At 42.1% G+C, this 25,125-nt stretch overlaps 1 protein-coding gene across 1 annotated transcript in view; it reads right to left on the bottom strand.

The window, feature by feature from the left end:
- MTERF1 (mitochondrial transcription termination factor 1) overlaps positions 1–25,125 on the bottom strand; it is a 232,828-nt gene that overhangs the window by 8,865 nt on the left and 198,838 nt on the right. The window contains exon 3 of the transcript XR_007922258.2: positions 4,650–4,718. The gene's annotated coding sequence lies outside the window, so the exon portion shown is untranslated. The remainder of the gene's footprint in view (positions 1–4,649; positions 4,719–25,125) is intronic.

Here is a 25,125-nt window from a genome sequence, read left to right as displayed (position 1 = left end):
CAAAAAAAAAAGCTACAAGACTACCATGTACTGGCAACTTGCTCAAATTTCTTTTTTTTTTTTTAGGGAGAAATTGTTTATTTTGCTATTAAAGGTTTATAAACAGGTAGTTTACTTTCTTTTTTTATTTTCTAAGGAATACACATTTTGTAAGTACAACCTTAGGAATACAGTGATTCTTCCCACCATATCAGCCCTCCCACCCACACTCCCACCTGTCCTCCTCCTCCCTCTCCGCTTCCCAGTCCCATTCTGCATTAAGATTCGTTTTCAGCTAACATTGTACACAAAAGAACAACTCTATACTAAGTAAAGATTTCAACAATTTGTGCACACACACACACACACACACACAACTGTTTGAGAACTGGTTTTACAGTTAACTCTCAATACAATTCATTGAGGACAGAGGTCCTGCCTGGGGAGTTAGTGCACAGTGACTCTCGTTAACTTAACAATTAACATTCTTGTATATGATATCAGTGACCACCCAAGGCTCTTAAACAGCACTGCCTAGGCTAGGGAAACCTTTTGAGTCCACAAACTCCGTAAATATTTGGACAAGGCAATACTCAAAGTGGAAGTTCTCTCCTCTCTTTAGAGAAAAGTACATCCTTCTTTGATGGCCACTTATTTTCACTGGGTCTCTCTCACAGAGATCCTCCATGTAGAACATTTTTTGCTGCAGTGTCTTGGCTTTCCATTCCTGAAATACTCACAAGGGACCTTCGGCCAGACCAGGAAGCGTTAAGGACTGATTCTGAACTTGCTCAAATTTCAATCAGGTGATTCTTGAAACTGACAGCTTCAGAGGATGCATCATATACGCTTCCTACACTGTGACAAAAGCATCTCAATGTTACTTGAAATTCCCGTTGGTGTTCAGCAGTAAACTGAACATTTCTAGAGAAGTACACAAAAACCTAAAACAAACATTTTACTTCCAAATTGTTTGTAGCATTGTCAAAATTTCCTCATCTTGGAGATCATTCAAGCCCATGGTTGTGGAAACAGCAAGTGTAGGGGTTGGGAAGCTATAAAAATATTTTGAGATTGAAAAACTATAAGGATGTTTTAGCACCCAGGAATTTTGAGGAAAGAAGATAAGTAAAGAAATATTATGGGCCAGTGCCACATCTCATAAGGCTAATCTTCCACCTGTGGTGCTGGCACCCTGGGTTCTAGTCCCGGTTGGGGCTCCAGTTCTGTCCCTGTTGCTCCTCTTCCAATCGAGCTCTCTGCTGTGGCCCAGGAAGGCAGTGGAGGATGGCCCAAGTGCTTGGGCCCTGCATCCGCATGGGAGACCAGGAGGAAGCACCTTGCTCCTGGCTTCAGATCGGTGCAGCGCGCCAGTTGTAGCAGCCATTTGGGGGTGAACCAATGGAAGGAAGACCTTTCTCTCTCTCTCTCTCTCTCTCTCTCTCTCTCACTGTCTAACTCTGCCTGTCAAAAAAAAAAAAAAAAAAAGAAATATTATGGTCCAATTTAACACTGCCTAATAGAAATATAATACAAATCACATATGTAATTTTGAATTTTCTAATGTTTACATTTAAAAAGTAAAATAAATAGGTAAAATTAGTTTTAATAATATATTTTGTTTAACTCAATATAGCCAAAATATATTTACCATTTCAACATGTGATCAGTATAAAAAATTTTCTCAAACTGTCTTTAGAACCCAGTATGTGTTTTACTATTACAGCATATCTCAAAGTGGATACTAAATTTTTAGGAGAGTGACATGTGGTCTTATCAACATGTTTTTAACAGAAAAAAAAGATGCTATATTGCTTCTTTTAAATTTTCAAATAACTAAAATTTTGGTTCCTCAGTGACATTAGCCACATTTTAAGTACTCAACAGGAACATGTGGCCAGTAGCTACCCAGTTAGTTCATGTCTAATCTGACATTTAGCACAGATGGAATTTTGGAATTTTTGTAATTTATGGAATGAATGAAAGCATAACAAGCCCGAGGTCTACAAATCATTGGCTGATACCTTCATATTTTTCCCTGAACAATTATTTGAGATGAATTGAATATGGAATAGGAAGAGGGAGACAGAAAGGGACAGAAATCAAAAAGTTGGGGACTGAGCCATAAGGAGATCTAGGATGCCTCTGACAGAACCAGGGACACTAAGGAGGAAGACTTGATTCGAGAGGGAAGGGAAGATCTACTGGAGCTCAAAGTTCCCTCCTACGAGAAGCAAAGCTCCCTGCAATAATCAATACACTGGCAGAATTCTCCCCCAGAACTACTGGCATCTCTTGGCCTACACCATCCACTGGCTGCCCATAAACCTGAAGTCAAAGCCCAGTCCCAGTGTGCTGTGCCGTGCTGTGGTTCTGCTTGCCTGAGCATGATTTTCAGGATGTTGGTAGGGACATCATACTCACCTGCTTCCGCATAGCTGTTCTGAATGCTAAATTTCAACTTGGGTCCACTCTGCTCTTACTAGTGCCCTCCTGCCACCTTTGACCGTGAGCTTCTGCCTGATTCTGGTCCAGCGTCTGCTCCTGGACCTTGGAATGTCCTGCTCAGTTCATCTACCTGGATTCCAAATCATGCTTGTGTCACCAGTTCAGCTGCATAAATCGGCATCAGTGGAAGGAGCCTGTAAGGTGGCCCCAGTGAATTCATCTCTTGGTCTCTGTGCCCTCCCTTGAGTGTCCACCGGACCTAGTGACTCACCTGCAACCAGCTGAATACCTCAAAAGGGGTGGGATATAATTTCTGATATTAGATTATCAAATACCATGGCTTCTACTTTGGGTGACTTTTCTCACTCTCTCATATACTTATTCTGATGAGAGGGAGAGGGAGCTGCCGTGTTAATAGCCACCCTATGGAGATACCCAGATGGCAAAGAAGCAGGGGAAGCCTCAGCCCAACAGTCTGTGCGGTTCCAAACTCTGCCAGGAACCACATGAGCAAATTTGGAAGAAATCACATGCTCTCCTCCCGTCAAGCGCTCAGCTGAGACTCCATCCCTGGTTATCACACTGACTGCAGGGTTGTGAGGGTTGTGAGTGAGCTACACGAAGGCAGATGCTCCCGGCTAAGGTACCTCGACATTCCTGACCATGGACACCATGAGTTTTAATCTGCTAAGCTCTGGGATAATTTGTAAAGCGGCAATAAAGAAGATTCTGCTCTGGCTATGCCACTTCATCCTGACCCACCACCCTCTTCCACTTTCCCTCCAAACAATACCAAACTCCGAATTCCAAAACTTAGCATGGCAGTAGGAAGAAACCCCACAGCCCTCGGCACTGAAGAACAAGGACTCAGAGAGACACACAGAAGGAGAAAATACAACCATCCCATGATTAAAATCAATATCTAAAATAGAGCCAGATAATGTGGGGGAGCCCCACAAAGTAAAGGGAAGTGCCCAAGATTGATGAGACATAGGAAAATGAAGGCCACTTTACTTTCTTATCATACATATTAGACAAAGATGAAAAAGGAAAAAGATTGGACAGTATTATATTTTGTAATGATTTGCATTGCTTGTAGCCACATCCGTTTCATTTCACAATATCTAATTGACAAAGATTGTATATATTCAAGGTGTGCAACATGATAATTTTATATATATTTTATATATATCATGTATGGTGATTACTACAATCTAATTAATTTTTTTTAATGTTTGCCATCTGATGGTGTGAAGTGATGTCTCTGGCATGTCCTGATTGTCAGTGATGATGAGCCTGTCTTCATGATTATGGATTTTTGTGCTTCCTCTTAAAAATTGCCTCTGTCTTGCTTTTTTTCTTTTTTTTTTTTTTTGTCATGTTTTTATCATTGGAATCTTTCTGATTTGTATAAATTCTTTTTACATTGTGAACAGTACTCCTTTTTAATTACAAATGCCACCAAACATCTCACCATTTATAGCTGTGTTTTTATTTGTTTTAGAGAGTTTTTTTTTTTGAAAAGAAGTATGTCATTTTCAGGTCAAATTTAAAAACATCTCCCTCAAAAAAAATAGTTTACAATTCTGAATCTTACTTCGGAAATTCTTCCCTATTCTGAGGGAAATGAATTTTAAGTTTTTGCCTTTTACATTTAAGAACTTGATCCAGTTAGGATTTATTTGTGTGCAAAGAATGAGGTGGGAACCCATTTTTCAACCTTTGTTCACATGAATAAAATATTGGCCTGGCACCAGAGTTACCAAATTTAGCAAATAAAAGCACTGGGCACCTAGTTTAATTTAAATTTTGGATGAAAAATGAGTAATATTTTACTACAAGTATTTCCCATACAATGTTTTGGACATACTTAGACTTGACAAGAATTGCTTGTCATTTATTTGAAAATCAAATTTATGTGGGCATCCTGCATTTTTTCTGGCGCATCTACCTGGTACTACTTAGTGAATAATCTTCCTTGTCAGCGGATCTGCAACGTCACCTATGACATTGTTCAGATTCCCACATATCCGCAGGATGCTTCTGTATTCTCTATTCTGTTCCCATGTGTGTACCTCTCTTAATGACGCTTAGCACGCTTCACAGTAAGATGTGCCCTCTGGTTTCTCAAGTCCTCACAAGCTGAGTCTTCCTCTTCAGAGCTATTGAGCTATAGCTCCAAACCAGGGCTTGACACTAGTCATAAAATCAGACATTTTTACCTTGTCCATCACTTCACTGTAGGAATTGCTTCTAGAGGTTCCTCACTCATCATCTGGCAGCCTTGCTGGCTGAGATATAAAAAATACACAATGGTAAGGAAATGTACATCTAGTCCTATTTAAAAGGTTTTTAAAATCAAAAATAAATATTAAAATTGCTGTTTACTTTCAGCATCTTTATTAAGAGAGTCCTCTTTCATCAAGAAACACTATATGAATGAATTATAATTAAGTGATTTTATATTTAACTTGGTCATAGTATATCACTCTTTAAATATGCTCCAGAGTTGGATAATTTAGCTGGGCTTTTTAATGCTCTTTATAACATGTTGGTTTGTATTTTTCCTTTTCGAGTATGTGTGTATACTCAAGCAAAGGAGAGTGGGAGGCAGAAGGATGGGTTACAAAAGGAGAATTTAACATGTGTAACTTTGAAAAAAAATTAAGTATGAGATATAAGTAAAGCAGAAATCAGCTTGCTTCTCTCTCTCTCTCTCTCTCTCTCACACACACACACACACACACACACACCATGCTCCTTCCCAGAAACCCCTAAGGAAGATTTTTCAAAGCAGCTGGACAAATGTGATTTTATTCCAAACCCTCATTTTGCCAACAAGAAGCTGAGTTTTGGAAAGATTATGCTTTTGTCTGAGTTCACTTACCTGGTTTCACCTTGCTAACAGCATCTAAAAATGAAAAAGGAATAGGTCCTTGGGGAAAGCTGGTGAAACTTGAGGTTAGAGAAAAGAGACCGACTGGACCATCTTCAAAACAATGAAGGGGTTCAAATAAGCAATGACAAGCTGTCCTTTTCAATGCTCGCTCTGCACCGAGAGACGTAAAATGGCTTTAATTAATTCAAGAGGGATTTCAGTCAATAGTCAGAACCTCCTGAATGAGAGAAGTACAAGACAACAGAAGAGGCTGCCGAAGGAAGTGTGGAAGAGTATTTGCTGAAGCTGGGGGAAAGTGTGAGCTGCTGTTTTCTGCGAGGATTCCAGCACTGACGGGGGGAACCAGCTGAAACTGCTGATGCTCAGACTGCTCTGCCTATAAAAACAGCAAACTCATCTCACCCAACCTAATACCTGAAAGCCAGGAGGATGGCTTAGCCCTAGAAGGCATCTTGTCTTCTATGTTAGCCTTTAATTTTACTTATCTCGACAAAATGTGTAGGATGGACTTGTCTAAGAAGAATTTTGAGTTTACAAGAAACTGTTGCCTGAATCAAACTGTTGGCACTTAAAAGCTGAGACCGCCAACATTCTTATTTGTATAACAAGTTATTCTGGAACTGATACGCAATAGATTATGTAGTAAATGGGATGTAGGTGCTAAAGTCCACATTTTGGATGCTGATTGTCTTTAGGGCACTAAGCTATTTTGTCCACCTCATTGAGATCTCTGGCAACCAATGCCTTCAAGCCACTATCAGCAGTAATGATTCTGTTCATGAGAATCCACATAAATGCCTATGGGTAGGTTAGCTCTTTCCCTCAACTTTGAGTTACACGCCAGCAGCAGAGTAGTTGTGCCAGAACCTTTCCCATGGCCAATGGCTTTGGGTCAGTGTCTACAAATTACTGCTAAGCTTTGACCTTCCTGTCTGAACTATTCTAGTCAAGGGAGCTGCACTGTTCAAGTCTGACCAGTTTCCATTTCCATGCATGTTAGATTCTTAAGAACAATGAAAACTGCTGAAATAATAATGATAGAATATAATAAAGGAATATTTTTTTCTAAAATGAAAATGGAATGCACAATAAACTATTTCCCCAAAACTTGTTCAAGTAAAAGGATCAAGAAAAACAATGCTCTGGTTTTGTTTACTCATCATGTGCTATAATACATCTCAAGGGAATTAAATCCTCTATGCCCCTGACATGCAAACAAGACACTCCAGCTTTGCCAACTGCAATGCCCTGAGACCCTCAGCCTAGTACTCTGCTTCCTGGGGACTTGCCAAATATTTCTATCTAGTCTGTTCTTGAGTGTCTTTACTACTATAGCATCTAATTTTATTAGGCCAGGTGTGTGCCTCTTAACCTGTCTGCCGTGGTTTGGATAATAATTTGGGTGTTCCCCCAAGGCCCACGTGTTGAGGGCTGGCTTGATTCCAAGAGTCTCATATTAATGGATTAGATTAACTTAGTCCGATTATGGTGTCAGAAGGTGGGGTTTTTGGAAATTGACCGGATTGGATTAGGTTGCCAGGGTGGAGATCCAGGATTGACTCATGATGGCTTCCTAAGGACAGGCCACATCCATGAGTATGGCCCCTGCTCTGTCTGCTATCCTGGCTCATTATGTGGTTCTTCCTCTACAGGGACTCCACCATCCACTGCCCTCATCAGATCCCAGACCAGTCGGGCCACCTGATCTTGGACCATGAAGCTCTAGAATCATAAGCCAAAATCAACCTTCTTCCTTCCAAAGTAGCTCCTGTCAGGTATTTTCTGTGTACCTCAGTTTCATCTCTAAATAGGATTTTAAATACCTACTCAGGGTGTTGTTGTAAGGATTAAGTGAGAACGTGTTGGAAAGAGTACCTTGCATGAATTAGACACCTAATGACCATTTGCCTTCTTAAACTTTTGTGTCAAATGTGATTTCTCCACTGAGGTGGGCACATAGATGCTGGAATCATGCACAGGTAGCCCAGACTTGGTTTCCCCATCCAGCCCCTCAAACCAGACACCTCAGCTTCAGCCTTAATTCCTGTTTCTTCCTCACTTGCCAAATCTGGTCCTCAGAGCTTGCCAGCTTTATCTTTTACCTTTACAATTCCTGCGTGCGTCTGCGCCAGCCCACCTTTGGTGTCATTGCCCTCTCCAAGCCTGGTCTACTGCAACCTACTTCAATATAGCTGTAATTCACCCTGTAAATTACAAAGCAGACAAAGTCACTCTCCTGCTTAAAACTATTCAGTGCCTTTCCATGGCAGGCAAGCTTCTGAAGTGTCCCCCAAGGCCCACCCTCCCATTTCACACTGTTCCTTGTCCAGCAGTTCTGAAAAAGTCGACAAAACCGCATTGCTTATGGTACACACACACACACACACACACACACGCTCCCCTCCTGCCTTGCTCATGTGCACTCTCTCTCTCTGGACTTTATCATCCAGGAGGAACTTTCCAGTCATACTGACAGATCAAGTCCTCTGCAAAAATTTCCTATCGTCTCCCCTCTACTGCAGGTTCTGTGATCCCCAGGCCCTGCAAGCCCCACTCTGCCCGCCTCTCCAGCCTCAGCCCCTATCATCCCACCCTCGCTCACTGATGTTCAGCCACATGGGCGCTCAAATCAGATGAGCTCATCCAGGCCCTAGGTCTTCAGGATAAGCTACTCGCTTTACCCAGATCATTCATCCTGAGCTCTTTGTCTAGTAATACTTAAGCCCTCCATCGGACCTCAGCTGAAATGTTTTCTCAGAGAAGCTTCTCACAACCCCACTCTCATTGAAATCCCCTTAATCTTGCCTACGAAACCAGCTAATGTTCATTCATAAAAATGATCACAGTTCTTACACATACATTTATGGGTTAATCTCTCTCCCACTCTCTTAACAAATTCTAAATTCTATGAGAGGCAGAATCAGGTCTTACTCTGTTTGCTTTCTACCTTTTTTAAACCTAGCACCCACCACAGGAAATATATGTGGTTTTAATGAATTACATTTGCCATTTTAAATTATCTGTAGCAGTACTTTGTTCCCCACTAGTTGATGTTCCTTATGTCAAGATTTAATGTCACATAGAGATGTTCAACATAGTATTGAAAATATGGCCAATAAACATGTTGATTAATTGATTAAAAGTTGATGTATTGTGACTTACATTTACTCAAGAAATTTTAGGTCTTAAAATAACATATTCTTTATCATTTTAAGGGATTTCATTCTATCTTTCTGAAATTAGCCTTAAAAATAATTTTATTCAAACTATGAAGAGACGATGACGATGCATACTTCTGGGAAAGCCATCCCAATGAATCTGGAAACTTCAAATCTTTAGTTATGTCACATAAAGATTTGCTGAGACAATTCATTCTATTTGTCTGCTTCTACAGGGAATTTATTCATTTTACTTTAGGCAGAGTCGCTCAAATGTCCTAAAAGTCTCCTGCTGAAAAACTCCTACAGTAAAGGTGCTTTCCTAACGTGTATCTCTTCTGAATGACTATTGATCTCAAAACTTTACAAAATCTCTTATTGTACATTTTCTACTTTATTGCTACATTTAAGATTGCTCATAATATCTTTTTTTTTTTTTTTTTTTTGACACGCAGAGTTAGACAGTGAGAGAGAGAGACAGAGAGAAAGGTCTTCCTTTTTCTGTTGGTTCACCCCCCAAGTGGCCACTATGGCCAGCGCAATGCAGCTCCTATGCTGCGCCGATCCAAAGCCAGGAGCCAGGTGCTTCCTCCTGGTCTCCCATGCGGGTGCAGGGCCCAAGGACCTGGGCCATCCTCCACTGCACTCCCGGGCCACAGCAGAGAGCTGGACTGGAAGAGGAGCAACCGGGACAGAATCTGGCACCCCGACTGGGACTAGAACCAGGGGTACTGGTGCCGCAGGTGGAGGATTAGCTTAGTGAGCCGCGGCGCCAGCTCATAATATCTTCTTGCAGCTCTGAGATGACATCCTAATGTCCACATAGTATGGCAGGGAGTTAAAATTCAAAGATCAGGGGGAGGTGTTCTCCCTAGAGCTTTTATACATTGAAAAAGGAAGACAAAATGATACCTACTATATCAACTGGAGATTCTTGAAGCTGCAAACACAATTAAAAGCCGACTATGCCAACAAAACAGGAAATGATGAGGCGTCTTCCCCCAGTGAACCGTCTCCCAGCAGCTGGAGTTTCGGCCCCGTGGACACACCCGTCTGGAGCTGGAACTGCCGTCTGCTTTCCAAGGAAGCATCTGATCCCCCCCCCCCGCCCCACACAGATTATTATTTCTATCATTATTCTCCTTGGCTTCATAAGGGAAAATATCCAGCAGCTGCCTGAACTCTTCAACACTTCATTGACTTTGAAAAATCCAATTTCTCTCTATAAACCCCTTGTTTTGTTTATTTGTGGTGCACACATCTTTAAAAGTTTTTTTTCCAATAGATATTGTCAGTTCAAAGACTCAAGAGCAAAGGATTTTATGCTTTTTACTCTTCCTTTAGAACTTTCTTTTCGACTGAAAAGAGAAACGTTTTGAAAACCAGTAACATTTAAGATTTCAGAGCTACTGCACCCAGAGTGGGATATCTTCCAAAACTAATTTTTCCTAAATATCTGCCTTGATAAAAATGAATCAGTATTGGCTAAGGGAGATGGTTATTAGTAACATGAGAAGATCTATATAAAAGTTTTCTAAGTCACTAAAGTTGTAATATGTTACATTTTCAAGTGAAAAATCTAATCAGTTTATTAACAGGGATTACTCTGAACAGGTAAAACCAAAATTAATTTTCCATTGAGGTGACCAAGATATTGGGATTACTACAATGTAATTGTCATTTAGGCTCAGAATATTGCACAATTATGCCTATAGTTATATAAATGCAAGTGATAAAAATCTGTTTTGCTATCTAAGGTGTTTAAATCTTTATTAGATAAATTAGTAAGAAAAAAACTAGAACTCTCAATTGGTAAATGGATAAAGAACATGGAATGAAACATTACTACATGCAAAGGTGCTCCTTGTCGTGTTGACTACAAGAATGAAAAATGGAAACAAATCTAAATAAGGAGTTAAAATATGAGTAGTGGTTGCGATGGAGCATATTATATGGCCATTTAAAATCATGTTGGGGAGACATTAATAATCTTGGAGTAGGATCCTGTTATTTAAAAGGATAAAATAATAATAAAATATACAATATGTGATTAGATACAATGAGGTTACAAAGGTCACAAATAAATATAAAACAAACATTTTTTAAGCAGAGAAAGCACAGAATGATTAAGTTTTTCTCATTATCATGCTAGCTACGTAATACTACATGTAATTCAGATGATCTGGTCTACCAGATGCAGAACAGTTCCCAGACAATAATTCTGTATGCAAATGTTATTTATTCATAAGTGTATATTATACACAAATTTAATCCATACAAAATAAATTCGGGATGCTCTTTTGAAGAAAGTTTATGAATCAAAAGAGAAAACTTGGAAGAAATATATCTAAATGTCATCAAACCTAGGTACTGGGATTGTGAGTGGTATTCATTTACTTCTTTATGTTTTCCAGTTTTTTCTAAGTTTTGGGCAACTAACATCTATTTTAAGAGTATGGTAACAAGTGCAGAAATTATGAGTGGTGTAAGTTCACATGACACTAAATACAATAAAGAGAAACTAACTCATTTGCATAATGTATCTGCATCAACATATCTCACCAGCTGAGCACCTGGCATCTTGCTAATAAAACATTAGCTATTTTTTCTATATGGTATATTGATTTCCTACAGCTACTATAACAAATTATCACAAACTTGGGGGTTTAAAACAACAGAAACTTATTTTCTTGGTTCTTAAGGTGAGAAACTAGAGATCAGTGTTACTGGGCCAAAATCAAATGCATGGGAGGCTCTAAGGCAGCACAGCACCCATTCCCTGCCCCTCCCAGCTCCCAGTGGCTGTAGGCATGTCACAGCCTGCGTGCACATCACTCTACTGTTTTCCTGGCCACACGTCTGAAATCTCCTGCCTCCCGCTTACTAGGATTCATGATGACATTCGGGCCCACAGAGATGATATGGGAAAATCTGCTCAGCTCAACATCCTTAATTTACCATATCTGCAAATCTTTTGTGCCATCTGCAGTAATATTGACAGGTTCCAGAGATTAGGATGTGACCTTTTTTTTTTTTTTTTTTTTTTGCCAGGAGTGGGGAGTGGCTACTATAAACTAAATGCTAGTGTCCCTTCAAATTCATATCAACAGATGAATGGATAAGTAAACGGTTGTATACGCACATAACGGAATACTACTCTGCCTTAAATGGAAAGCACATTCTGATATGTGCTACAACATGGATAAACCTTAAAGACATTATGCTAAGTGACATAAGCCACTTGCAAAAGAACAAACATCATTTGACGTCACTTAATACAAGGGGTCTAGAGTGGTCTCATGTGTAGGTACAGAAGTAGAATGGTGGTTGCCAAGGTTGGGGAATGAGAAAAAAATAGGGAGCCAGTGTTTAATGGGTACAGTTTCAGTTTGGGAAGATGAAAAAGTTCCAGAAATGGATGGAGGTGATGGTTGCAGAACAATTTAATGTACTTAAATGCCACAGAATTGTACACTTAAAATTGGTTTAGTGATCAGAAGACTGTGGGTTTTTACAACAACAACAAAGACGACAGTGTTGAGTATCCATAGACCCTTTACTCTGCTTCTCCTAATGTTAGCATTTTACCCAAGCATGGTGCAGCTATCAACACTGGGAAAGGAACACTGGTCTAATACGTATCCAGTAAAGGCTTTATTCAGATCTCACCAGGAGTTCTCTGGCATCCTATTTTTCAGTTCTAGGATTTGGCACATATAACATCTTTCTGTAACAAAAAAATAAATCATTTATAAAATAATTTGCTATTTAATTTCTTGAAAAAATAACTCCTATTACTGTACTTAAAATATCTTCAACTTTACAAAATGTTCAGGAACTTATCTGTTGTATATAGCAAGGTGTGTCTTGATTTACACAATAGAATTGTGGTTAACTCAGTGCAGATTGCTAGTTCAGGGTGCTGTGTCAGTTAAAATTGGGTTCTAACTAGAATGAAAACCCAGAACTGGGCCACGGCTGTGGTGTGGTAGGTTAAGTTTCCACCCACGGCACTGGCATCCCACATGGGGGCTGGTTGGAGTACCGGCTGTTTCACTTCCAGTTTAGCTTGCTGCTGATAGCCTGGGATGGCAGTGGAAGTGGCCCAAGTGCTTGGGCCTCTGACCCTCAAGGGAGATCCTGAAGCAACTCCTGGATCCTGGCTTCAGATTGGCCCAGCTCTGGACTTTGTGGTCATTTGGGGAGTAAACCAGTAGATACAAGATCTCTCTCTCTCTTGCTCTCGCCCTCTTTCTAGATCTCTCTCTCCCTCTCTCTCTAACTCTGCCTCTCAAATAAATAACCTTTTAAAAAAACCTCAAAACTATATTAAATAGTTGCTTATTTCCCTTTCATGTAGAAGTCAATAGGTAGACAGTCCATGGATGATATGAGAGCACCATGGCATCAGGATGTCCAGCTTATTCTACCTTCTCGTTCTGCATGCATCCCATTCCCAAGAACATGATCCACGGGAGCTACTGGAGCTCCAGCCATTATATCCACATTCCAGGCAGTAACATGAAAGAAAGAAGGTAAGAAAGATTTCCCCCTCCCTTTAGAACAGAGTCCAAATGTTGTACTTCCACTTGCATTGCATTGGTCAGAATGAGTTCAAGATCATACCGAACTATAAGGAAGGTTGGGGATTACATTATGTATTCCTAGTTGTAATAGTCCTTGGAAAAATGGGAGTTGAATTACTGAGCAAGGAAAATGTGGGGAGTCGGTGTTGTGGCTCAGTGAGTTAACGCCCTGGCTTGAAGTGCCGGCATCCCATATGGGCGCCAGTTTGAGACCTGGCTGCTCCATTTCCTGTCCAGCTCTCTGCTATGGACTGGGAAAGCAGTAGAAGATGGTTGAAGTCCTTGGGTCCCTGCACCCATGTGGGAGACCCAGAAGAAGTTCCTGGCTCCTAGCTTCAGATTAGCACAGCTCTGGCCGTTGCGGCCATCCGGGGAGTGAACCACCGGATGGAGGACCTCTCTCTCTCTCTCTCTCTCTCTCTCTCTCTCTGTCTCTCCTCTCTCTGTGTAAATCTTTTTAAAAAAAGGAAAATGTGGATAATAGATATTGGAGGACAAGCAGTAGTGTCTGAAACATGAGTCATGCTACAGTCTGGAGAAAACAGAGCGAAGACATGTTTTCATTACAAAGAAATTAAGGCAAAAATATGGCACTGTCCCTGTTGTGGTTGGGTTTTCACTGGAGCCCAAATGAACTGCTGAATTGGAGTCATTTGTCTCTATCCCTAAACAATACAAGGGTATTTCAAACGTTTGTGGGAAATGGATCTAAAAGTTAAATTTATTTTTGGTGCAAAAAAAATTAAAATCCATGCATAGTTTTTCAATAATGTACACTTTCCATGAACTTTTGGAGGACCCCCTTGTACATCAGGAGATTCAAATATACTTGTTGAGCACCTCCAGTCTTAGCAAGCGCACACCAAGTGCTGATCTTGGACTCCAAAGAGTCCTGAAGAAGTCGTGAGAGAGCAGGTCAAACAGGTCCCTTGCTCTGGAGACTCGCCTTGCTACGAAGCAGTCAGGACCTTCAGAAGAGGAATGAGAAACATGACAAAGGTAAACAGAGGGTCTGATTTGCCCCTAGTCCCTCCCAGTAACCCTTACCTTCCAAACCACATTAATGTGGTTTCATAACTATTTATTGCAAGGTTCCCATCCAATAGGTTGAACCTTATTGATAAACCCAAATGCTTTACTTAATCAATGGTTCATCATTGTCATCTCCCTCTCAGCTTCTCACTCGCCAGGAAGAAAGTCTAGAGGGCACCCCCAATCTTGTAACTTTGTTTCAGAAAGCATCCCCCCACAACCCTCAGCCAACCACAGCCAAGCACCGTGGCCCTCCTTACCACTTGGGTCTTCTCAGAAATGCAAATCAGCCCCCCTCACAAAAAGCTGGGGCCAGGCTGCTTTCGGGAAATCAGATTTTCTAAAATAATTTGAGATCCTCATGAAAGCAAAATCCAAAAGGACCATTAAATGTGTTTTAACTATTAAAAGAGGTAGGCGGATGTTCATTCTCTTTATCTGTATGAAGAATTTCCCTTCCTGACATTGAGTCATGTTCACTTCTCCCAAGAGGGAATAAAATGTTCTCTGTAAAAGCATAACCTTTCCTTTCCTGGTGCGCTGGACCCGTGCCAGCGTAACAGACAGCCAAAGAAAGGTCTGTGATAAGCTCCTCAGGTGCCAGGGGACTGCTATCAGAGGAAATCATCTCCCTCCTTGTGACAGCGTGCATGGGTCCTCGGCATACTCACACAACAATTGGGGCCCCCAAGGGGAAGAAATCCATCACATACTCAGTGGGGAATTGTGCACAAAACAGCAATGGGAACCAGTGGGAACACAGTTTTATTAACTCCAAAAAGTTGCACCAATTGGATTTAAGGAATAGTGCTCAGAGAATTATACCTGGAGACAAAGGACATTAGTAACATGGTGAAATGTGGGAGAAAAGCTGTGCTTCTTTGCTTGAGCATCTAATATTAAACTGGGGGAGTGTTTCTGTCAACAGGATACAGTCTGTTGCTGATCCACTGGGCCACAGCAGGAATCCATGTGTAACAAGGACACAAATTTCATACACACTACAACTTGGATGTGGAAAAAATTTAGAAGCACAATCTGTTTTATTTTGTCTATAGCTAATTTAGTCATTACCACCTGCTGAGTGGCAAGAAAGAAAATTAGTAACTGCTCTTCTACCTAGTTAAGGAGGTACTTGGTTTCTCCAGGAAAGGGCTCCCCACCTTGAAGTCTTCAGTCTTTCAGTCCTTTGTTTCCATTGAAGGCGGTAACAAAGGGTGGGGCAAAGGGATGTGTCTGAGGGAACTAGGTGGAGGGATAATGTACCGTGGTGCCTCTGGTCTCCGAGGCAATGCCTTTGGTCCTCCAGCTGAAGTGTGTGGCTAAACCTGTGGTTACTGTGATTCAAGGTCTGTTGTTTTTATTTTGGGGTTTATTTTGTTCTGTTTTGACTTAAGAACTGCTCTTAGCTCTCCAGCAAGCGTTTGTTCACTAGGACCTAGAAATAAATAGATGTGCAGTCTGGCTTTGGGTTTCTTACGCCAGTTTCCTATAAACCAAAAAGTTAAACCTAGGAACTATCCCATCCAAGGAAATAGACAGACTGTGATAATAATTTATCCATTTTGACAATAATTCCTCTATATCTTGGTTCATATAACTTATGCTTAGGATTTATTCAAAAAGAAAAGCAATTTTTGGACTTCTTAGGTTCCAATGGAATGAGTGATTCATTCATTGGAGGTCGAAGTGACGATTATACAGAGAAATAGAGAATACTAGACATGGAAAATCTAATCTCTACGTTACAGGACTCAGAAAACCAAGGCCACGTTAACCTCAGAGACCTACTCAAAACCACCTAGCTTTTGGCAGAACTGAAATTTGAATCTTGGGCTCTTAATTATACTACCAAAGTTTTAAAGGTTCTTTTTGTTATTTTCCACAATCTAAACTGGAGTCTGTATTTTAACTAAGCAACAATTAAAATGTTAATGTGCACAATTGTTACTCCCTTTTCAAGGTGGCCAAATTGAGATATGAATGGCCCTCATTAATATGGCTTAATTAAAAGTCTCAACTTTCATACAAAGATCTATTTTTAAAACCTGAACAGTTCTGAATCAATGAGAGAAACAAACACTGGGCTTTTCTCCTGGGTCTTGGTAATATGTGTTTGGAATGATTTATTTTGGGCAAGGGTTTTTAAGGACAACCATTAAACTATTTTTAAGAGTTCTCTTACTTCTAAAAAAAAATCAGAAGAAAGAAAATGTCCAAAGAAACTGTTCAGATCTATTGGAAGTTAACTAATTCTAAATCACAATTACACTCTATGTCTCTATATAGGTCCAAGAACAGAAGTCCCTGGCTCCAATGTTGGAACACTCCTGAGAAACTCCTGCAGAGTTTGTCTCCCAGCCACGCTGGTACTTTTGTCTCCATGGATAGCACCTTTTTACAACTCACAATGGAAGGTATTGTTCTTTACAGCTAGGCAACTTAATTATTTGAGCACCCCAGGATGTACAACATGAAAGAACAGCTTTATAGATATTCAGGGTACAATATAATATGCCATGGTGAATTATTGACTCTAATGAGAACATCTTTAAAAGGCTGAACTCTCAAGGGAGCTGGCTGAAGGATAGGAAGGAGGGGTTCATACATTAAATCAATAATTAGGAAGACAGAGAGAAAAGAGACAGCTTGGGCCAGAGATTTCTGCAAATTGAACATTTGTCATCTGGGTGTCTCCCTTGCCGATGATTCATTAAATGAAGATTAACTTCTGTAACATATTGGCCAACATGCCAATAAATCCTGAGCTGTATCACCTGTGATGCATAAAATGGACAAGTCTGGATATATTGCCAAGGAGGCTGACTGAGTGTGATACGGCTTAGGGAAATTTACAAACACGTTTAATTATCGGGCTAGCTGCATGTTTTACATTTATATTTTCCAATTCAGTAACAGGATGGGAATATTTACCAGGTTGAGACTTGTGTGAGGAGGATGGGGATGTAAAATTCTTAAAGGAGTTTGTAGTTTGTCTAGAGACACAAAATAGGCATACATGTTGTTATTCAAAATAATATATTCAAATAAAGCCTAAATAAAAAGACCAGTACGGGGCAAGTGTTGGTACAGTGGTTAGGATGCCATATCAGAGAGTCCGGGCTTGAATCCTGGCACTCATTCCAATTCCAGCTTCCTGCTAATGTACATGCTGGGAGGCAGTCTGTGATGGCTCCAGGAGTGAAGTCCTTGCTACATACATAAGACATTTGAATTGAGTTCTGGATTCTGCTTGACAGCCCAGGCAGCTGTCAACATGTGAAGAGTAAACAAATGGATAGAAGACCTCAAGATCTCTCTCTCTCTCTCAAATGAAAATATTTTTTTAATATTTAAGTAAAATAAAAAGGCCAGTACGATTGTTCAAAACAGGGAATTGTATCTTTTACCCTATCTCTAGCTCTGTCTCATGCTCACATCTAACCTACATTAACTTTCTTTAAAAATAGAATGTTTTAATTCATGCCATACATTCTTCCAAAAAGACAGAGATGGTGTAAGTTTTGTGAAACATGACTCAAATAAGGTACAATGTAATTAAAAATTGCATTAAGAATTTCAGAACTACTATGAGTCTCCCTGGATCACTTACGTACAAGTTGTTAAAGGTTTTGCCGTGGAAGAGTGGTTTAAGGGCCCCTCTCAAAGATTCAACCAGTTAAGGCCCTAGAACAAGGGTGAATGTGAAATATTCAGTTCCTAAGACTACTGGAGACATTAACACATAAATTTATATCTATCTATTATATCTATCTATCTATCTATACATATATATACAGGCACATTTATATCCCTTTCATTCTCTATATATATACGTATCGCCCTCTACATACATATATCTATATATACACATACATGTACACACACACACACACACACACACACACAACTCAGAGAAGTTGCATATACTATTGGCACTTTGAGGTCTTGGGGAAATAAGAACAGGATATTATGGAAGTCTCCATCCATCAGTCCTTATGGCAGTGCCACAGGATTGGGGATGGGTCTACAGATGTTGAGGATTCGCTGGGTTCCCTCCCTTCCAGATGCTGCACACTGGAGCTCAGTCCAGCTCTACTGAGACTGCTCTCAGCTCTCACTCAGGACAGGAAGCACATAAAGAACCCACTCCCACCAATGCTCCCCCAGACAGGTGTGGCCCAGGATCCAGCTCTGTCTTGCCCCTAGCCCTTCTATTTCCAAGGTTTGTGGAACCTGAGTTCTGCTCCCTTTCACCCACTTTCCAGCACCTTCATGACTGGGTCTTCTAATCCAGGCCCTGGGTCCCTGACGCCCAAACTCTCGGTCTCTCAGCACTAAAGTCCACTCAAATGACCCTACCCGCTGATACTGTCCAAACACACATGCATGCGCACGCACACACACACACACACACACAGTTTCTTCATTCTGAGATTTTATGAGGAAATACTGGAAATGGTGGCAACCCTGTCATTTCTCTGTGGAGGTTTTTGAGAGATTGATGTTTTGTACTGTTTTTTCATCCTAGGAAACATTGGCCTCAAAAGGCAAAAAAGGCACTGGCTAGAGAAATGTTCTAGAAGGCCCTGAAAACACAGTCCCCTTGTGCGCCTTCTGAGCTCTCGTTCCCCTTCTGTGCAGCAGCCACAGCATCCGAGTGTGTTCCGTGTTCGCATCAGCTGTGCATGTCCAGCCTCTGCTCAGATCCCATGTATTAGTGCAGCTAACTGCAGCTCACAGCTGGACGTGTCACACAGAATGAGTGCATCCCTTCAAAGAGAAGTGTAAAGCCACCGTCTAGTAGTGTCTTTCTTTTTTACACCTACAACCATTCCTCATTGTTCTCACAAGCACAGTGAGTTTTAAAGAAGCCACGTCTTTCAGTGTAACGCTGCAGGTGCACAAATGCTGACAAACCTCCTTAACACACGGTTAGGTCAGCGTGTTTATCTGCACGCTGCAGAATGTATTTAATTACAAAGTCTGAAAAGGTCCTCCAGATGTGTTCTCTGGGCCCAGAAGCTAATGACTCATCCATGGAGCACTGTGTCTCCCCAAAGCTTATAATGATAGGGTGCTCACTGCCCCAGTTCCCTCCCATGGTAGTATCCGTATTACAGAAACAGTAGGCCAGGAAATAGTTATCAAATATAGAGTTAGCATAATTAGAGAGAGAGAACAAGGAAAGGAAGGGAGGATGGAGTGGAGGGAGAGGGAGGGAGGGAGAGAGAGAGAGAGGGAGAGGGGGAGAGAGAGAGAGAGAGATATTGAAACGCCAACATGGTAAGATGTGCCAGCTTTCAGAACTACGCTATAAGGAATTCACTCTTAAAATCTTAAAACGCAAATACCCCTAGGAGGTTATTAACATCTTAGTGTAAATTAAATTTAATCACATTGCTTTCTTCTTAAGACTAAATTTCTGCGGGAATGGGAGTTTGACCTGGAAATTGGCAAGGAGATGTGCAAGGCGGGAATGGGTGCTCCAAGGAGACCAGCAAAGGATGCGGAAGAGCCGGACTCTTCCTAGGGAGACGGGCTGGGAAAGTCCCAGCAGGAGGACAGCACTGCCCTTCAGGGGGCTGCGGGCTGCCATGGGAAGGGAAGAGGAGGAGGAAGGGTGGAGAAGGAAGGCTGACACAGTACGGAGCAGTGGGGCAAGGATGGGGAGGGCGGATGGAAGACGCTGAGTCGCTGGGACAAGCAGGTTTAGTGGAAAAGGCAGTTGACTGAGAGTTGACGAATCACTTAACCTCTAAGCGTGTTCTCACTGATAAGTCGCCTATCTGCCTATCTCACCCCACAGCTGTTAGCATAAGATCATGCCTTAAAGACAACTTAGAGAAAGTGTTTTAAAACACAGTGGCAAAAGAAACAAATCAATCTGTAAAGCCCTATCATGATGGCAATTGCCCTAATCATAACTTGCATTCATCAGTCTTCAATGAACAATGCCCACTGGCCTTACGCTGGCTGAACACAATAAATACAGGGCCGCCCTTCACCGGAGTTGCTGAGTTCAGGGCAAGTCGGCCAGTGAATAAATAACCACAACAAGGGGTGCGAGAGGCAGCCTTAGGTAAGTGCGGCAGGTTAAGGAAGAAGAGAGTCCTCTTGTGCGGGGGAGTTTCCGGAAGGCTTTTCAGAGCCGGGTGCAGCCTGGTGAGCAGCTTGTCAGGCGGCAAGGGGGACAGCCAGGGCGGAGGCAGCCAGCCCTGCAGCTGAGCCAGGCTGCTCCGAGCTGCCTGGCCCGAAGAATGAATACAAAACGCAGGAATGCCGGATCCCATCACTAACTCCCTGGCCTGATTCCACGCTCACCCAGACGCCCTCTGATGATAATGTGGCTTCCTGCTTAGATTTGCCTGCAGGGAAAGCACATGCTGGCTGAGGCTGGAGTATCCAGTCCACTCGGTGGTTACAGTTCCCCCTGTAAATGAATAAATCAGCATTCTGGCCCATGCACGTTCGCCAAGTGCAGGAATGAAGCTATCACTTGTAAAGCAGATGCAGAGGAAATTAGGTGAAAATTCACCAGGAAATCGGCCTTCGGGCCACCGATGAGGACAATGGCAGGACAGCTGTGCAAACACCACAGGTAACGTCCAGAATGGGCTCCCAACAAAGCCACATTACACAGCGTGTTTTCTCCCCACAGGAAAGGCTCCCTCTTACATTTCACCCCGTTGTTGTGGGCCCTCAGAGAGCTAAGAGTCAGCACCCAGCGACCGTCATCCCAGACTCCTGGAAACCTGGGCCAGGACAGAAGGGGAGTACCAGGTTCCTACTCTTCCTGTTCTGCACCGAGTTCTGTCCCCTCCACTGCAAATCTGAATCCCTTACCCCCAGTACCTCAGAATGTGACCCCCTCCTTCCCCAAAAGTTCCTGTCGGGTTTTGACGTACCAAGTTGACAGATACAGGGACTTTGAAGCCCAGGCTGTGATAAGCTGTCTAATCCTGCTAAAGCAACCAAAGATGTGTTTCTGAGGCATGAGGGCTTAAACATTTGCTTATACAAACGTCACGAGAGGCTTTTTCACCAACAAGGTGGTAGACTTGCATAAAGAAAACATGAAAGTTATAATTATCCTAATTTTTTCTCGATATTTTCTTAAAATGTTTTAAAAGTCAATGTCCTAGGCCGGTGCTGTGGCTCACTAGGCTAATCCTCCGCCTTGCGGTGCCGGCACCCCTGGTTCTAGTCCCGGTCAGGGCGTCGGATTCTGTCCCGGTTGCCCCTCTTCCAGGCCAGCTCTCTGCTGTGGCCAGGAAGGCAGTGGAGGATGGCCCAAGTGCTTGGGCCCTGCACCCCATGGGAGACCAGGAGAAGCACCTGGCTCCTGGCTTCAGATCAGCGCGATGCGCCAGCCGCAGCACGTCGGCCGCAGCAGCCATTGGAGGGTGAACCAACGGCAAAGGAAGACCTTTCTCTCTGTCTCTCTCTCTCACTGTCCACTCTGCCTGTCAAAAATAAAAAAGTCAATGTCCTAAAAAAAAAAAAAAAAAAGTCGATGTCCTGCTGGATAGCTGAGTCCCGGAGAGTCAGATACCGCCCAGATGGGCCCAGAAGATCTCTACCACAGGACAATCACAACTCCACAACTGCTTTCTGAAGGAGAGGAGTCTCTCGGATCCAGAAACAGAGTTTTCTAGATTTGATGGCAAACAAAAGTCAGTTCTTTCTGCAGACTTCTCAGTGAAAACCAGAAGCCTTCTAGCTCACAATCTTCACAACTGGAACTTGGGTCAAATATATTTTATTTTTCCCTTCTCCACTTGTTTTTTTTTTTTTTTAATCTATTCTTTTGTGAGAAGCGAGGCTAACTTCCTTATAACACTCACCATTCTATATATTGATGTGGTTCATTTATATTTATCTGTCATTAATGTATTCCTTTCAATATCCAGGGAAATGTCTCATGATTCTTGGGGGAGCGTGAAATTTGCTTAATTCCCAGCTCAGTTCCTGCTCCGAACCAGGATCTTCCATTAAAAATCTTTCCGTTCCATCCACAGCCGCAAGGCGTGTGCTTAGTGTGCTCCCCTGAAAGGCTCTGCCAGAGATGGCTTCTTGTAAATGGTCTGCTTCACAAAACACATGAGAAAAGCAAGGAACAAATTCTGTGTCCAAAACTGAGGGGCATCTGACTGAGTACCTGACTAAGGTACTTGGAGTTGTTGACGTCATCAGAAAGAAGGAAAATTTGGGAAACTGTCATAGTCCAGAGGACACCAAGGAGACAAGACAACCCAATGTCATACTGATGGGATTCTGGAGCAAAAAGGCAGAAGAGTGTTAGGTAAAAATAAAGGAAAACCGAATATAGCACAGTCTTGGGTTCATGACAATTTGTCCCTGTTGGTTCATTCCTGGTAACAAATGCACCACAGTCATCTAAGATGTCCCTCATCAGGGAGACTGGGAAGGCAGCACATAAGAATTCTCTGCACTATCTTCACAATTTGTCTGTAAATCTAAAACCGTTCTAATATTGAAGGTTTACTTTAACAATGTGCCCCTGAACAACTCCCCCAAAGGCCGTGGCTGTCTGTACCCAGGCTCCACTGCACAGCCCCCTGCTGTTCTGGTCGCCTCTCCCAGTGCTGCTTCTGCGCATAGTTCATGGGCGCACTTCAGCTTTCAGCAGGAAGGGCGCCGTTAACTCTCAACAGCCATTTGAAGGCTGCTGCTCCCTGTTCTCTTCGAAACAAATACTTCGGTGGGGGCTTCATATCACCATCTCATCCCCTGGATGGACCCCGCACATGACTTCTGTCTTGATGTTTTCTCCGTTGGGATGTCTACAACTTCAATTCCTGAGGCAGCTCTCTCACAGCATAAGCCCCAACTTTTCATTAAATAAAGCCCTTTGGGGCCAAAGCTCAGCTGCTGGAAGTAGGAAAGAATTGCCAGGAGGCCCCACACTAAATCAGTGTGTGGGAAATCGATAGCAGGGAGAGCCGGGGTGTGTGTGCTTCCAGCCCTGAGCATTAAGGTCTCGCAGCTCTAAAGGCATCCAGATGCATGCCACCTGGGACTCAGAGCCTCTGCAGAGAGTATTCTTTTACGCTTGAATCATTCGGGGTTTGGATTATTTTTTGTTGCTTTTGTTTGTTTGGTCTTTAATTGAAAAGCAGTGTGCCTTTGCAGAAAAAGCCTGTTGGCCTTGGTATTTAACTCACACTCAAGTTGGCTTGTATTCAGAGCCAACAGACCTTGATCTTCATTTATTATTCAATAAGAAGAATACAATTAGCCTGGAGTTGGTTTTCAGACCCAAACACAAAGAAAGGCCCACATAACTGAGCAGGGATAATTCCACTCTGCCTATGACTGATGTTGAGAAGTAGCAAGTAGCAGGCAGCAAATCAATACAACGCCAGGCTTAACGGGAGTGTTTGCCCCTGCTCAGAAAGCAGAGGGAGATGGACCTGCCTAGCAAATATTTACTGAAGGGAATCCTTTTTACTTTGCAAATCATTGATTTAGAAAGTATATGGGTGCTAAGGGGAAGAAAGCCTATGAAATTCCAATAATGTATGCTCAGCACAAAGGCAAAGGCAGTGGTAGGAAACAACTGAGCTTCCAGTCCTTCAGGAAGAAGAAAACTTAGCTGGCGGGGAGCCAGAATCCCTGGACACCCTCTCAGGATGGGGGGGGGGGGGGAGAAAGTCCTATAACAAAATTGGCATGAATCAAAAATGCACACAATATGATTATATATATATGTATATATATATATGAGCTACAAAAAGTTCATAGAATGTGCATAATATGATAAAATACACAATTTCAAAAGTTTGCACCAGAATAAACTTATCTTTTAATTTCAGTTTCATATATGAAAGTGTTTCAAAAACCCTGAGGGAAAAAAATGAAATTTAAAGTACAAATTTATTTTGGTGCAAAAACAATGCTAAAGTTCTTTAATTTTTTTCAAAATACACATTTTCCATGTATGATGAATAAAAGGCTTTTGCACCAAAAAGACCTTTGCAGCAAAATAATTTTATACTTTGAATTCAGTTTTTCCACAAATTTTTTGGATTATTCTCATACATATATACAGATACTTATACATGTTTCATTGACCTTTATGGAAATTTATACCAAGTAGTCATCACTATCAATAAAACTGATAAGCACACAACTGTATCCTATGATTACATCGACTGAATAAGCTGCCATTTGTTGACTGTGTGCCAGGCACTTCGATAAGGACTTCTACTCAAACTGTGCAAAGACCACATGAAGTAGGGGTGCCCACTGTATTGGAGACAATACTGTCTTCAGTGGGATCGGAGACAGCAAATAGCTCCCCTGAGGTCTCACTACCAGTTAGGAGAGCTGGTCAGTAGGAGTGGAACTGACATCTCTGGAGCCCAAAGCAAAGCTACCAGGCTGAGTGTCCTCAGTCTCCCTTACCCAGACAACGCGCGCTGATGTCAGCACCATCTCTAAACGGCTATTGGGAACACTGACATTCACACGCCCCCGCAGCAGCAGTTACAATGGATCCTTCCCATGGGAAGAACAGGTGCAGGAGTAGGGAATACCTCTGTGGCCCACAATCCCATGCCACTGTTGCCTCCAAATTGCTGCAACAACTTGTGACTGGAAAAAAAAAAGGCAAACAGAGATAGGCATTTGGCACAGAGGTTGTTAAGATGTTGTTCAGGACACTCACATCCCATGGAGGGGACTGCCTGGGACGGAGGCACGGGTCTGCTTCCAAATCAGCCTCCTGCTCCACTTCTGACTTCAGCTTCCTGCTAATGTACACTCCGGGAGGCAGCAGGCGATGACTTAATTATCTGGGTCGCTACTACACACCTGGGAGATCCAGATTGAGTTCTGGGCCTTGCTCCAGCCTGACCCAGCCCCATATGTTATGGGCATACTTGGACAGTGAACTAGTGGAAGGGAGGGTGTTTCTCTCTCTCTCTCTCTCTCCTTTTCAAATAAAAAGAAACAAAAATTCTCAAACAAACCCTTTGCAGCCGAAAACGTCCAACGC

This window comes from Oryctolagus cuniculus, chromosome 16 (assembly GCF_964237555.1).
Source record: "Oryctolagus cuniculus chromosome 16, mOryCun1.1, whole genome shotgun sequence".
NCBI classification, from domain to species: domain Eukaryota; kingdom Metazoa; phylum Chordata; class Mammalia; order Lagomorpha; family Leporidae; genus Oryctolagus; species Oryctolagus cuniculus.
The sequence above is the reverse complement of the archived record's forward strand: the minus strand, read 5'-3'. Positions and strand labels throughout refer to the sequence as shown.